Here is a 14,517-nt window from a genome sequence, read left to right on the forward strand (position 1 = left end):
GTCAGCCATATCTGTAGCAATCAGTCCGGGGAACCAAACAACAACCCCTACAGCAATGCCTTTGAGTCACTGCCAAACACAAAGGATGGCGGCTGACTCCCTTGCTGTAGCATGCTCTGAGTAAATGGCCTTTGCTTGTTCCCATTTGGGTGGTCCTAACTATTTCCACATGTCTGAGTGAAGAGCCTTCCAAGCAGAGGAAACAACTCCTAAGTGAAGAGCAAACATTCTGCGTTTGAGAACTGCAAGAAGGCCCAAATGGCTGAAAGAGAATGAGCTAGGGGGAGCAGGAAGATGTGAGTCAGAAAAGAAGGTCAAGGGCAAATCATCGGAGCCCTTATGGACTTTTAGCTTTGACTCTGAGTAAGCTGGGGAGCAGTTGCAAGTTTTGAGCAGAAGTGTTACCTAATCTAATGCAGACTGCTGTGTTACAAGTAGACTGTAGAATAATAAACAGTAACCTAATGCAGCTGTATGGTTCTCTACACACACACGAAAAGAGTGTGGAAATAGGGAGAATATGGTCTCTTTAAAGTCTAGGAAAAAAGAGCCAGAAGATCAGGAAATAGTAGTATTTATATCCAAAAGTCTGGACACACTGACTCGGATGACTCCTGAGTAGGGGAGGGTGAAATATCCCTGAGGAGTTAATCAACAGTGTGTGATCTGCACCTGGGCTTCCTAAGCTCAAGTGATACCTGCTTCAACTGAGTTTTTAGTTGTGCCAGGCACTGATGCTGGCACAGGGCATACAGCCATGAACCAGACAGGCACATCCAGAGAAGATGGAGACTGCTGAGAAAACAGTTACAGTGTGCCAGTCCCAGCAAGCTCATAGATTATGTTAGATCACTGTGATAGGTATTTAGGCCAGTACCTTGGTTCCCAAACTGAGCACCAAGGCACTCCAGTGAGCTAGAGTAAATTCGCAAGAGACACCATTGGGTATATTTAAATTTCAAGGGAAGCTTGTCAACATTTGTGGGTCACTGCAGAACACTACTAACCTAAAGTAGTTCACAGTTTTGATGGCATTGATGGGGAAGAAAAACATTTCTTCTGCCCACTTAGATTCATTTTGGGGAGTTTGCAAATTAAACTGACAAAGGACAGATTAGTATGGGAAAAGAAAGTTTACTTTGGAATGCAACACCAATACATGCAGGAGTGCTCAGTGATGAGTAACTCAAAGGGATGGTTAGAATTTGGGGCTCACATATCTAACTTAGTGCATAAAAGAGAAGGGGAAGAAAAGGCTTCTATTGGAAGGACAAATGGGTTACTTTAGGAAAGACAAATGGCCCTGGCTGGTGTGGCTCAGTGGGTTGGACAACGGACCACAAACCAAAACGTTGCCAATTGGATTCCCAGTCAGGGCACATGCCTGGGTTGCAGACCAGCTCCCTGGTTGGGGGCTTGCTAAAGGCAACCAATCGATGTTTCTCTCACACATCGGCATTTCTCTCCTTCTCTTTCTCCCTCCCTTCCTCTATCTCTGAAAATAAATAAATAAATCTTTTTTAAAAAAGGAAAAACAAATGGGTTTTTAGGAGAACAAACAGGTTGTGATTATTTAGGGAGGTATGTGTGGACTTTCTGTCTTTGTCATCATGAAACTCCTCTAGAGAGGGAATTAATGGCATCCTCATCTCTCAGAAGTTGCTTTTAGTCAGATAAACGAAGTTCTGTTGAATCTCAAATGTCTTCAGATTAAAATATTCTCTCTACAAACTCGAAGGTTCTAAGTGGATCCCACAACATAATCTTTGTGAAGCTGAACTTTTGGTGTTTTCTGGGATAAAAAGCAAGTACCACGAGAAAAATTAATGTGGAATGAGTGTCCTGGTATCCAAATCTGAGTCCAGTTTTAGAATTTGTACAGTGCCCAATCAGCACACACATCCCATTACTATAATGGATGCTGAGAAAGAAGATACCCACCAAGAAAGGCTCCTGGTGGCTAACTTAGCTCTGAAAGAGCCTAGCAGCCATTTCTAAACAGGGTTCTCTCATGTGAATCACGCATTAGGGAGAAGCCTGCACTAAGCTGCCTGCCTCCTGCATTGAACTGCCTGCCTGTACTGTGTTCCTGCTATCTGACCCAGCCCTTATAATGGAATTTCTGGAATTGCATTTCAACCAATAGAACTGAGACGTTTCCCATCTTTCCCCATCCAATCAGAGTTGTGCAACTATATCCCCTCGTCAGCATCTTTACTGACCAATCAGAGCTGTTCCAGTCTGACCAGTCAGAACAGTGCTTTTTGGACCCATCACACTTCAAGGATTTGGAGTCCTCATTTGCATGAGATGGACCGATCAGGGACCAGAAGCAGGACTTCTGTCAATGTAAATCAGCTCCCCCTTGGCTCAGGGAGTGCACTTTCCCTTTCCACCAAGGATAAAAGACTGTGTTTTCCCTGCTGGAGCTGAAACACCAAAGAAGCCTTACCAGACCAAAGCAGATAGACTAGTGTGAAACAGAACAGAACAGAGCAGAACAGAACAGAGCTTCCTGAAGCAGGTGAAGGAGACCAGAGCAGAGCAGGGCCACCTTGCCCCAGGGCAACCTCACAGTGCTGTTCCACAGCCATCCTGCTTCATAATTGAGCTGTAACACTACTGAGCTGTTCCACAGCTGTGCTATATCACAGTTGAGCTGTTTGCACTGAATGAAGTTTTCTTCTTCATCACGCCCCAAACCAGAGATTCCTGTTGGCATTGAATTGGCATCAGTGACCATCGGTTGACACTAGGTATGGGATATTTAAGAATGGAATAAAAATATTATTTTTTTCTTTTATATGTATTTTTTTCCAACAGCTAGTAAATTATTAGGACATAGGTGCTTATGAAGTTGTATGGACTTAAAACTTAAATGGAACTGTTAAGTATTCCTTTTGGCCTGGGAGTTTAGTAAAGATGGTACTGCAATATTAAGAGCACCAAAGGTTTAGGTTTAAGACCCTTTGGCCTAATGGTTAAGAGCTCTGTACTCAAATTCTGTCCTAAAACTCTGTAACCAGACTTCAGGTGCTGAAATCCCAGCTGGACTGCTTACTAACTGTATGACTGCTGGGCACATTTTTCAATCTCTCCCTGTGCATCAGTTTCTTCACCTAGTTGTGATAAGGGTTGAGTAAAATGGCATTGTAAAGCCCTCAGCCCAAAGCCTCCCCCACCATGAACACCAGATAAATGGAGCAGAGTTATATAAATAAAACTCTGCAGGTTTCCAAAAGAATGCGGTGCTCTGCATTCCTTCTCCATCCGTCCAAGGAACAGGCTGACCCAACAATCTTTGCCTTTTTCTTGGGCCTTGGGAGATAAAGTCAAATCTGGAAGAAGGTATTTTATGAGGGTCCTGTCCTGGCCCAAAGAGCCTTTAATCACCAGGGAGAAGCTTATGGTCTGACAAATTAAGGGCAAGTTGCAAGGGAGGAGACTGTAGCACAGTGAGGAACCAGGGGCATCTGTCCAAACAAAGGAAAACCAAACAAAGGAAAACAAAAGAAAAAGTTGTTAGCGCTTTGGGACAGGGTGGAATAGGCTCAAAGCAAAGCTGTGTATAGTCTAATCTAGGTTGCAAAGTGAACCCAAGATCCCATTTCCTTAGAAACCACAAAGTTAAAATGGATGTGGAATGGACTGTCCAAAAATCTGTTATCTAATTTTGTCTACATTATGTGTTATAATTCAAAGCTGCTTCTCCTTGTCAAAGTGAATTAGGGACTCCAAGCAAGAGTAAGGTAGTGAATTATTTCACTACTGCTAATGCAGTTTCGAACAGCAAATTTTTTGTTTGTCTGTGATTTTAGAAAACAAGATTTCTAAGAAAGCAGTAGGTGGTGAACTCACAATACAATATACAGATGATGTATTATAGAATTGTCCACTTGAAACCTATACAATCTTATTAACAAATGTCACCCCAATAAATTTAATAAAAATTTAAATAAAGAAAGCAATAGTCCTCAGGCCACTGCAGATTAAAAAGGGCCACACATTAAACCCAACAAGCTTACAGGAGGCCTGCATAATGTCCTTGACAAACTCAGAGACCTAAAGAAACCACATAGGATGGTCTGAAATCGAAAACTTTTTAACTAAAAGCAGATCATGGTGGGCAGTCATGTCCCAGACTAGAACCTTCTCTGACAAAAGTCAATCATTACCTTGATTGAACCTCTCTCTTGTCTTTTTGCATCTAGATAACATCCCTGTGAAATGTCAGGGTAATTTCCTTTTTCCAGACCCCTCTGGGCACAGGCACCCAAAGGGAGCCCACAAATCCTTTGTTGTTATTGTTATTCTGTTAATTGTTGACTGTAAACTATTGTGTACCCACCCCTGTAAAAGAAGTATGTGTCTATCATTTTATTTTTTATCGAATCCCAGAGGTTCCCCATTTTTGCTTTCTCCTGCTTCCATAATCTATCACCAATGGAGTTCATGTAATCCACTTACATCTTCTCTTTTGATTGAAATGTATAAAATAAGGTGCAAAATCACCATTTTCTGGAGCATTTCCTCAATCTGTTGAGATTTTGCTTCCCGGGAATTGTTGTCAGTTTGGCTTGAATAAACTCATAAAAATTCTTACAGGTTTAGATGTTTCTTATGCTGATACCACTTTGCAGCTGCAGTTTGTCCTTGGGAGAAAATAGTGTTTCCTGTTTTACTTGTAGCTGGCTTTATCTTTATTATCTCAACCCAGTAAATGGCAGGGCACATTTTTAACTTTTCATTCCTTGCTAATTTTTACTTTCTCAGTCCTGAGAAATAAGGAGGGCAGGGACTTTGTGGCAGCCAGGTGGAAGGAGATGCCAGTTGCAGCCTGTCTTTCCAGCAGCAAAAGACCAGAAATCAAAGGGGCCAGTGTACCCCGCCAAGTGCCCAAGGTGTGGTGGGGTCTCTGAGTGACTGACTGGGAACAGACAGGGCCTAGACCACCTGGGGAGAGGAAAGATAGGCCAGAGGGTTTCCACAGCCTGGAGAGATTCCCCTCCCAGACTCACACCCTTCCCTGACTTGTAGCTAGCTTTCTTGGAACTTCCATATTATCCCCGACCACAGCCAGTACCAGTATTGGGAGAGCTAGTACCAGCATTTCTCTGGCTCCCAGAGACATCCTGGGTAGATGTCTCTGCCCAGGTGTTTTTCATCATCCTGCCAGGTGTTTTTCCAACTACCGGCCCTTGCATGTTGAATATGGCCTCAGCCTCTATCTCCAAAGTCTGGCTCCAGTCTCTCTTTCCAGCTAACTGCTTTCCTGCCCTTTACCTTCACAGTCCTGGGATCATCCCCATCTTGGAGCCATATACACCTGGTTTCTATCCTGATGATCTCACCTACAAGTTCTGGCAACCTGGGTAATTTACTTGCACTTGCACCTTGGTTGTCCAATCTGGTAAACGGGGATCAACTAATATCTGCCTCATAGGGTTGTTAACAGAGTGAAAGGCTCAGTCTCTCTGACTCCATTTTGTTCGAGCCTGTACCGTTCCCATGGCTTTCACACTAATAGCTCCTTCTTTAGACAATCTAATCGTTAGAGGAATTCTATGTGGAGCTTGAGTTTTTATAAAACCAGCCCTTTCCATTTTTCCTTCCCTTGACATAAAAGAAACCCGAACTCTGTACTTTCTTAAGATGGATTTGAGAATTGGGGCTCCAATCTCCTTGGTTGGTGTCTTCTCAATCAAAAAAAACTTTCCTTACTCCAAACTCTGACGTTTTGAGTTTTGGCCTGTTGAAGCGTCGGGTGCATGATCTTTGAACTGGTACGGCAATGACTGGGAGGATGGAAAGCATATAATGTGCACCCAATAAATATAAAGTCCTGCCCTCCCTGTGCTGTTTCTGCCCTTGCAATGCTCCTGCCCACTTCCCTTCACCAATCCAAACCCAAGAAGCCTCTGCCATCTCAACTGAAATTCAGCTGAAAGAGGACAGTTTCAGAGAACAGCCTCTTCAGGGCCCATACCCCAAGGTATGGTTTGATAGCAGTGGTCCCAGAAGCTGTGGCATGCATTTGATCCTTGTAACATGTCTCAGGTTGTCATTTGCCATTTCGCAGTAAGCCAAAGAATGATGGAACTGGATAAACCCCACAGAAACTCACCTGGAACCTCAGAATTGGTATAAAGATTATTTTAAGCTGAAGACCTTTGAGATTCAACAGAAGCAGACAGAAGCCTTCTCAAAGCTTCTCTTATCTGACTAAAAGCAGAGACTTCTGAGAAGTGAGAACTGCCATAAATTCTTTCCTTGGGATGGGTCTGCTCCCAGGAGAAAAACCAAGAGCAAATATCCCTGTCAAGGGATATTTATGGCTCTGAAGACAAAGAGACCACATGTACCTACATAAACAAACATTATCCCAAACATTCTTATCTCCCTTTTATTCTCCCCAAAATCCATTTGTCTTCCCTAAAGAAACCTATTTGTTCTTCCTGTACCAATGGCTTCCCCCATCCCTTTTCTCTACTAAATTAGATAAGCCCCTAAATTAGATGAGCATTCCCATGGGCGTGTGTGATCCACCTATAAATAAACTGTCTTTTCTCTTGCTGTCTTTTCTCTTTCTCTTGTCTTTTGTCAGTTTAATTTGCAGGCCTCATTCTCTCTCCTTCCCTTTTTTACTGTAATATTTTTATCTGAATTTACACAAAAAAAGACACAATTGCTTTTATTATGTGTCTGTATTGAGTCTACTACATCCCATAAAGAACCAAAAATTACTTTAATAACATTAAAATAAAGTCATTTGTGAAGACAATATCAATTGAGACTTTCTTGAACTATGACTAATCCATTATACCTCATTTTAGCCAAAAGGCTGAGCAGCAATGATGATTAATCCATTATAAACAAATGTTAATCTTAAAACACAATTCCAGACCCTGGCCAGGTAGCTCAGTTGGTTACTGTCATCCTGATACACCAAGTTTGCAGATTTGGTCTGATCGCTGGTCAGGGTACATACAAGAATTAACCAATGGCCCTCACTGGTGTGGCTCTGTGGGTCGGGTATTGTCCTGAATACTGAAAGTTCAGCTCCCAGTCAGGGCACGTGTCTGGGTTGCCTGCCAGATCCCCAGTTGGGGTTGTTAGAGGCAGCCGATTGATGTTTCTCTTACATTGATATTTCTCTTCCTCTCTCTCACTCCTTCCCCCCCAACCCTGTCTCTAAAAATAAATAAAATCAAGAATCAACTAATGGATGCATAAATAAGTGGGACAACAAATCAATGTTTCTTTCTCTCTCTCCCCCTTATTTCTCTCTTTCTCCCTTCCCCTTTCTCACTAAAAATCAATAATTAAAAAATTTTATAAAGTAGCACTGGCTTGTGTGGCTCAGTGGATTAAATGCTGGCCTGTGAATCAAAGGGTTGCCATTTCGATTCCCAGTTCAGGCACATGCCTGGGTTGCGGGCCAAGTCCCCAGTAGGGTGCACACAAGAGGCAACCACAGATTGATGTTTCTCTCCCTCTCTTTCTCCTTTCTTTCCCCTCTCTCTAAAAATAAATATATTAAATTAAATTAAAAATTAAAAAAGTGAAATTAATTTTATACTGCAGATCTATACAGAGTGGGGCAAAAGTAGGTTTATAGTTGTGAGTACATGAAACACAGAGTTTACTCTTGTATTGCTTATTGTATTATTTTCCCTATAAACAGCTATAAACCTACTTTTGCCCCACACTGTATATATTAATTAATTAATTAATTAAATATCCCATCTTTTTTCTCTGTATGTATGCTTAGATTCCTTGTACAAATAATAGAATACTTCATTCTATTCATATTAATAAGATGAACTCTTAAGAAAAAGATTGAAAAGATTTGATAATCAACTTCCAAATTTTATGCTTTTTTCCCCCCAACATATGTAACATAAGCAGGAAAATCTTTTCAGGAAATTGAACAAGCTAAAGACTCAAGTAAAAACTCAAGTAAAGATGCAAATATCTTGAAGAACTCTGGCAAGTTACATATATCCCATGTTGCTTTTGGTTTTCCATCTCTTCTTTGCTTCAAATCCCCATGCAAGTTTCTTCTTTTTCTGAGCAACCTGTGAATTTTCAGCTTCCTTTTTGGCTTTTACAAATTTGTGGCAGCAATTGCTTTGGCAATTTTTATACAAAGCTCTTGGGTAGCTAGATATTCTACTCTTCCACAACCTGGTTTATGCTCTTTTCACGGCCCAACTTCTCAAATTTTTTATCCTTTTAACCGGGCATTCAAACCTGTTATTGACTTCAAAATACTGAGTAAATTCCTTTCACTAGGTTTCAATTGAGGACTATGAGATTCTTCTTCATTCTTCAATTTTCCTTTTCTGGAGCACTTTCTTTTTCTTTCCTTTCCAAATCTTGAAGTTCAAAGTGTTTTTAAGATTTTATTTACTATTTTTAGAGAGAGCAAGGGAGGGAGAAAGAGAGGGAAAGAAACATTGATCAATTGCCTCTCCTATGCACAACCCAGGCACATGTCCTGACCAGGACTCAAATCAGAAACCTTTCACTTTGTGGGAGGTCTCCCAACCAACAGAGCCACACCAGTCAGGGAAAATGTGTTTTTTTATGCAATTCTTGAAATTTAGGCCATATATCTAAGGGAATTCCAGAAGGATACTCTTCATATGCATTTACTTTTGCCACTGCTTCAGTTTTTAGTCCACTGCAGGGAAACCTGAGATCTTTATTTTTGTAATGGTTCCATATTCTTTGCCTTCCTATAAGTTAAGTCGAGAGTTCTCTAATGTATCTTCATCTTCAAAATTCAACTCTACCTCACTTTCATTTAAGCCAGGAGGCAGCACCCCACTCTCTATCTTTCCTTTGGTTATGAGCTGGCTACCTGGCAGCCACTGGCCCCGTTCTCTTAAGATAAGGTGATAGGGGAAGTTTTTCCTCCTAACAAAGATTCTTTCCTTGAGCAAACTGTAGTCAGGCTCCTCTGAACTCTCTTCTCAATAAGGCCTTGACTTTTGGGTTTCCAGTTCATCTCTGCATTGTTCACTTTTACCAAGAATCCCACTGAATTAGTTTAGTGAACCCCCACCCAACACACACTGTAGTCTGACCACCCTGGTATCTTTTCGCTCTGGCCTGCCTTCAACAAAAGTCCTGTTAGATCATTTTAACAAAGAATTACCCTGCCTCTTAGTATTTTCTATCCACTGACCCTTCTGACCCCCCATGCCTGGGCTTTAAATCCCCACTTTTCCTTATTGTGTTCACATTTGAGCACGGTCTCCCTCTTCTACTACAAAACCCCATTGTAGCAGCCCCTCTTGAATAAAGTCTGTCTTACCATCTTTGAAAAGTGTCATGAATGATTCTTTCTTTACTCTCTCCCCCTCCCTCCAACTCCCAGGCTTTATCATCTAGGCCAACCCTCTCATTGTCTATGGGGGAAAACTGAGAAGTTAAGCAGCTGAACGAGTGAAAGATTAAAATTTGGAGGCTGGGGCCCAGATTTATTACCATTCGCCGGCTGCATGACCTCAGACAGGCTACTTAATCTGTGTTTGAAAGAGGCGCATCTATAACATGGGGCAAATAACAGTACCCATCTCACTGGGTAGTTGGAAAAACTAAATTAGTTAATAGTCATAAAGCATTCAGAACTTCCCAGCAAAATAAGTACCATATAGTAGTTATTTATTATTTTTAAAAAGTCACTTGCCTGAGGACTCTCAGTTAATGATGAGAACTGAGTGAACACACTTTCCTGTCCCTGTGTTAAATAATACTAGGACCAAGCAGAAATGATTTAGCTGCTTGCTCCAGGAAATGTCAGCTCCTAAAAGATAACATTGTAAACTAACCAAGCAGTTGACTTACCAAGGCCACAGCTTGCTCATCAAAACTTTCAAGACCCTTGCCTCCAGGACCCGCAATCCATTAAGTCAGAGAAATTCTGCCCCACCCAACCAGCTTTCTCCCTTGCAAGACCCAACCTCAGGGCAAGTCTTGCTTTCAGCAGTTCTAAACCCGTATGTCCAATGACCTGGTTGTCTCACGAACATCTCTCACTTAATAGAGTCGTATGTCACTCAAAAACTGGGGCACATTCTAAGAAATGTATCACTCAGCAGTTTCATCATTGTACGGACATCAGAGCGCACTTACACAAACCTAGATGATGTAGCCAACTACATACCTTGGCTATATGGTACAGCCTCTTGCTCCTAGGCTAGAAGCCCTCGGAGCATGTTACAAGATTAAATTAGGCACAAGAGAAAATGATGCAATCAAGAGGCATGGTAAATGTGAAATATGAGGCTGCTGCCAGCAAAACACAGCATACTGTTTTATGACCAACTTTTTTTTTTAATAAGTAGAAGAGTACATGCTAAAATAATGATAAAACAGTATATAAATACATAAACCAATAACATTTATTATCATTATGAGGTATTATGCACTGTTCATAACTGTATGTGCTATACTTTTATACAACTGGCAGCACAGTAGGTTAGTTTATACCAGTATTGTATGAACACATCATAGGAATGTTTCAGCTCCCTTATAATCTTATGGGACCAGAGTCACATGTGGTCCGCTGTTGACTGAAACGACTTTACTCTGTGCGTGACTGTACATTCAAAGCCAAACTTCTGATCACTCCTCCCAACCTGTCCTCTTCCTCTTTTCTGTCTTTATAAGTGGCACCTCTCTGGTCACCAAGTTGCTCAAGCCAGAAACTCTGATACCTCCTCCTTTCGTGCTCTACATCCAAAGCCTCAGCAATTTCTGCCAGCTCCACCTCCAAATGTAGCTCAAAATTGTCCCCTCCCTTCTCTCCACTACTCCTAGTATCCTCCTGCTAACTTACCTCCCTCACATTCAGATTCTCTATGTAACAAAGTGATCTTTTTAAAAGCACGATCAGATCATGTTGTCACGCCCACCCCCATTACAATTTTCCAGTGGCTTCCCGATCACACCTGGAATACAACCCGCATTTCATATCACTGGTCCTGCCACTTCTCCAATCTTATTTCATGCCACCCCTTTCCTTGCTCACTATACTCCAGCCATGTTCAAAGCCTCTTTCCCATTGCAAAGCCCAGAACAATGCCTGTGTGTATTTGGCCCTTGTGGCAAGTTGATTGCATCAATGCCTCCTTTCTTCCTGTAATTGTATAGGCCCCTCGCACTTTGTCTCTGGGATCACTATGTGCCTTGCTTTGGCCAATGGGATATTAGCAAACATGACTGCAAGCAGAGGTTTGGAAAGCATACATGCACTCCCACTTGCCCTCCTGAACAATTGGGTTTATTCTTTCTTGGGTCCTGCCATTGCCATGACAATATACCCCGCTGTCTGCCAAAGGGATGTGAGAGGAATGTAGAGAAGGTCTGAGTCAGTCTAGCGGAGGCCATTCATAGCCAGCTGACCCTCAGATGTGCAAGGGAGCCAGCCAGGACAGCGGAGCCACTTACCTGACCCACAGCTGACTCCAGACTCATAAGTGAGTCACCTGAGACCAGAAGATCCAAAATGCTAACCTACAGATTCACAAGTAACAATAATTAGTTATTACTTTAGCTCACTATGTTTTTGTGTAATTTATTATACAGCAGTACTATGACAATAGATAACTGATACAGCGCTATGTGAGTATTTGTTGGCTACATGAGTACTGGTGAATATTGATGCTAGAACAAGGCAGGAGATATGGGAGATTTCTTTGGGCCGAAGGGACCTCTCTTTTAGCACATCCCATGTCGGGGGGATTTCTGTGGGTTGTTAGCTTTCCTGCTCTTTCTGGTTAAGAAGGAAGCCAGGGGTTAGTGGCAATGTTCCCGATGGAGGTACCCAGGATGATGGTAAGACCTATAGATACTGCCTGTATTAGTTTCCTGTTGCTGCATAACAAATTACCGCATACTTAGCAGCTTAAGAAAAACAACATAAACTTACTATCTCACAGTTTCTATGAGGAGTGTGGGTGCTGGTTAGCTAGGTCCTCTGGGCAGGGTCTCAACCTCTGAAATCAAGGTGTCAGCCACAGCTGTGATCTCACCTGTAATTCAGGGTTCTCTTCCGAGCACAGATTGTTGGCAGAATTCAGTTCCCACAGTCGTAGGATTGAAGTCCCTGCTTTCTCACTGGATGTTGGCCAGGGCTCACTCTTAGTTCCTAGGGGCTGCCCCGGGTCCTCGCCACATGCCCCCTCCATAGGCCCTCTCACACCTGGTAGCTTGCTTCCTTCTAGAAGCCAGCAAGAGAGGGTCTCTCTGACATGTTGCCTTCTTTAGAAGGGCTCACCTGATGAGGTCATGCCCGTCATGGATGGTCTTCCTTCTGGTTAATTCAGAGTAATCTGATCAGCAACCTAGTTACAGGAGTGGTATTCTGTCATATTCGCAGGCTCTGCCCACACTCAAGGGTTGGGGGGTGGGGGAGGCAGATAACACAGGGCATGAGACATTCTGCCCACCACACTCCCCTGAAGTAGTCTGGGGTCCTGCTTCCAGCAAGAGGGCAAAACAGGGAGAAGATCTCTTCCTGCCCTCCTCCAACATCTCCCTTTGCCTTTTTTAAAAAAGATCTTATTTACTTTTTTATTATTAGAAAGAGGGGAAGGGAGGGAGAAAGAGAAGGAGAGAAACAGCAATGTGTGAGAAATCATATCAATAAGCTGCATTTCACAGGCCCCTCACAGGGGACCTGGCCTGAAACCCAGGCATGTGCCCTGACTGGGAATCAAACTGGTAACCTTTTGGTTCATAGGGCAGTGCTCAGCCACTGAGCCATACCAGCCAGGGCTCCCTTTCGCCTTTTTTAAGTTGCTGTCTGTGAGGCTCTGACGAGATTTCATTAGGAATCTTTTCATTGGGAAAAGAGGAGACAGGGAGGCATCAGTAGGATTTACCCAGCTGTGGGCCTCCAGTAGGGGAGGTGGCCTTGCTACTCTCCCCAAATTCCCTGCAGGGGAGGCCAGTGGGAAGCTGAGGCAGGTGGTGTGAGAGGGGTCCACTTGTCCTGAGCCAGCCCCTGGCCTTCCACTTCCTCCACTGTTCACTAGGCAACCAGCCTGGCCCCAGTCAATCCCCAGCCACAGTCTCATGAGGGTGGCCTCCTATGTCGGCTCAGATGCTAAGACAGAAGGGATCCCTTTCTGCTGGTCCCCAGAGAATAAAGGTGGAAGAAGAAATTCACCTCTACGGCATTGGAAGGCAGGAGAATGGGCATGGCTGAACCCATCCCCCAACACTCACGCGCGCACACCCTTAGCACTTACTGCCTGGGGCTCACTTGGGTCTTTCCAAGATGGACTCTTCTGTGTTGTGCTGCTGCTGCTCCTCAGTCAGACTGGAGGTGCCAAGGAGCGGGACTCAGCACCTGGAAGGGCCCACTGTCTGCTCGGGGCATGCCAAATGATTGCCCTTCACTCAGGCAGGGCCTCCCTGTGGCCATTTTGGTGCCTGAGGAAAGTGTGAAGGTCAAAAAACAATTTTTCTCCCATGTTTCTAAGTTCTTCTGACTGGCCTAATAATCAAATTAACATGAGACAGATTAACAGGAGAAAATGTCCAAAATTTATTACAGACATCATGTGGGGGTGACATGAGAATGTGAGACGGAGGATGCATTGGGCAGTTAAAGCTTATATGCCATTCTGGACAAAGGAGAGAGGGGCTGGGATCTGGGATTTCAAAGGGAAAGAAGGTACTTTACAGGTAGATGAGAGAGTCAACTTGTGGCAAACAAATTCTTGCCAGGCCACCCAGAAACAATGGGACACAGAGGGGAGCCCAACAAACAGGCTTTGCCAGACTTCTCCATGTCTGCTGCATTTAGTTTACCTCATGACACTAAGGTGATGCTCCCTTCATTCAAGCAGGTTTTTCTATCTGAATTCCTGCAGTCAGGTAAGAGGGAAGGCCATGGGTTCTTTCTGAGTCTCTTGTTTCTCAAAAATAACCAACCAGCTTAAAGTCAATATCCCAAAAGTCATATTTTGAGGTTATGAAACGTCGGTCCCCCTCACATGACATCTGTGCCCTCAAATGTATGTTGCTGCTTCTCCCCGCATTGCCTGCTTTCCTCTGTTGAGCTCGCCTGTCTTGTTCTTCGGGAAGCCCCTCTGATGCTCCAGGCAGAGCCGGTGGCTTTCCAAGCTGCCATCAGAGCCTGCTTACCTGTTATGGTCTCTCTGTCACTCTAGGCGGTAAGGGCCTTGAGGGTCTTATCATCTCTGTGTTTCCAGCTATATGCCAGGACATCCTCCGTACTGCATGTGAGGAGGGGAGTAGAGATAGAAATTAGAGACTGGCCTTGGCACTCTACCGGTCTAGCAAGACAAACAGTAAGAGACTGCTTACAAAGGCCTGAGAGGGTTAACAGAAATCAACAATGGACGATGATGAAGCATGCAAGGGGAAGCAACAGGAAGAAATGAAGGGCATCAGGACATACCATTCCAAAATATACCTTTAGCATAAGGATTATTTTGAGCTGAAGGCAGTTGAGAATCAATAGGTGCAGGAAGA

General features: G+C 43.4%; 1 pseudogene; it reads right to left on the reverse strand.

The window, feature by feature from the left end:
* Positions 1–7,994: 7,994 nt before the first annotated feature.
* Positions 7,995–12,200, reverse strand: LOC129067905 (protein FAM204A-like; annotated as a pseudogene).
* Positions 12,201–14,517: the final 2,317 nt, after the last annotated feature.

This window comes from Pteronotus mesoamericanus, unplaced genomic scaffold (assembly GCF_021234165.1).
Source record: "Pteronotus mesoamericanus isolate MK-2021 breed Mesoamerican mustached bat unplaced genomic scaffold, CSHL_Meso_final contig_101, whole genome shotgun sequence".
NCBI lineage: Eukaryota > Metazoa > Chordata > Mammalia > Chiroptera > Mormoopidae > Pteronotus > Pteronotus mesoamericanus.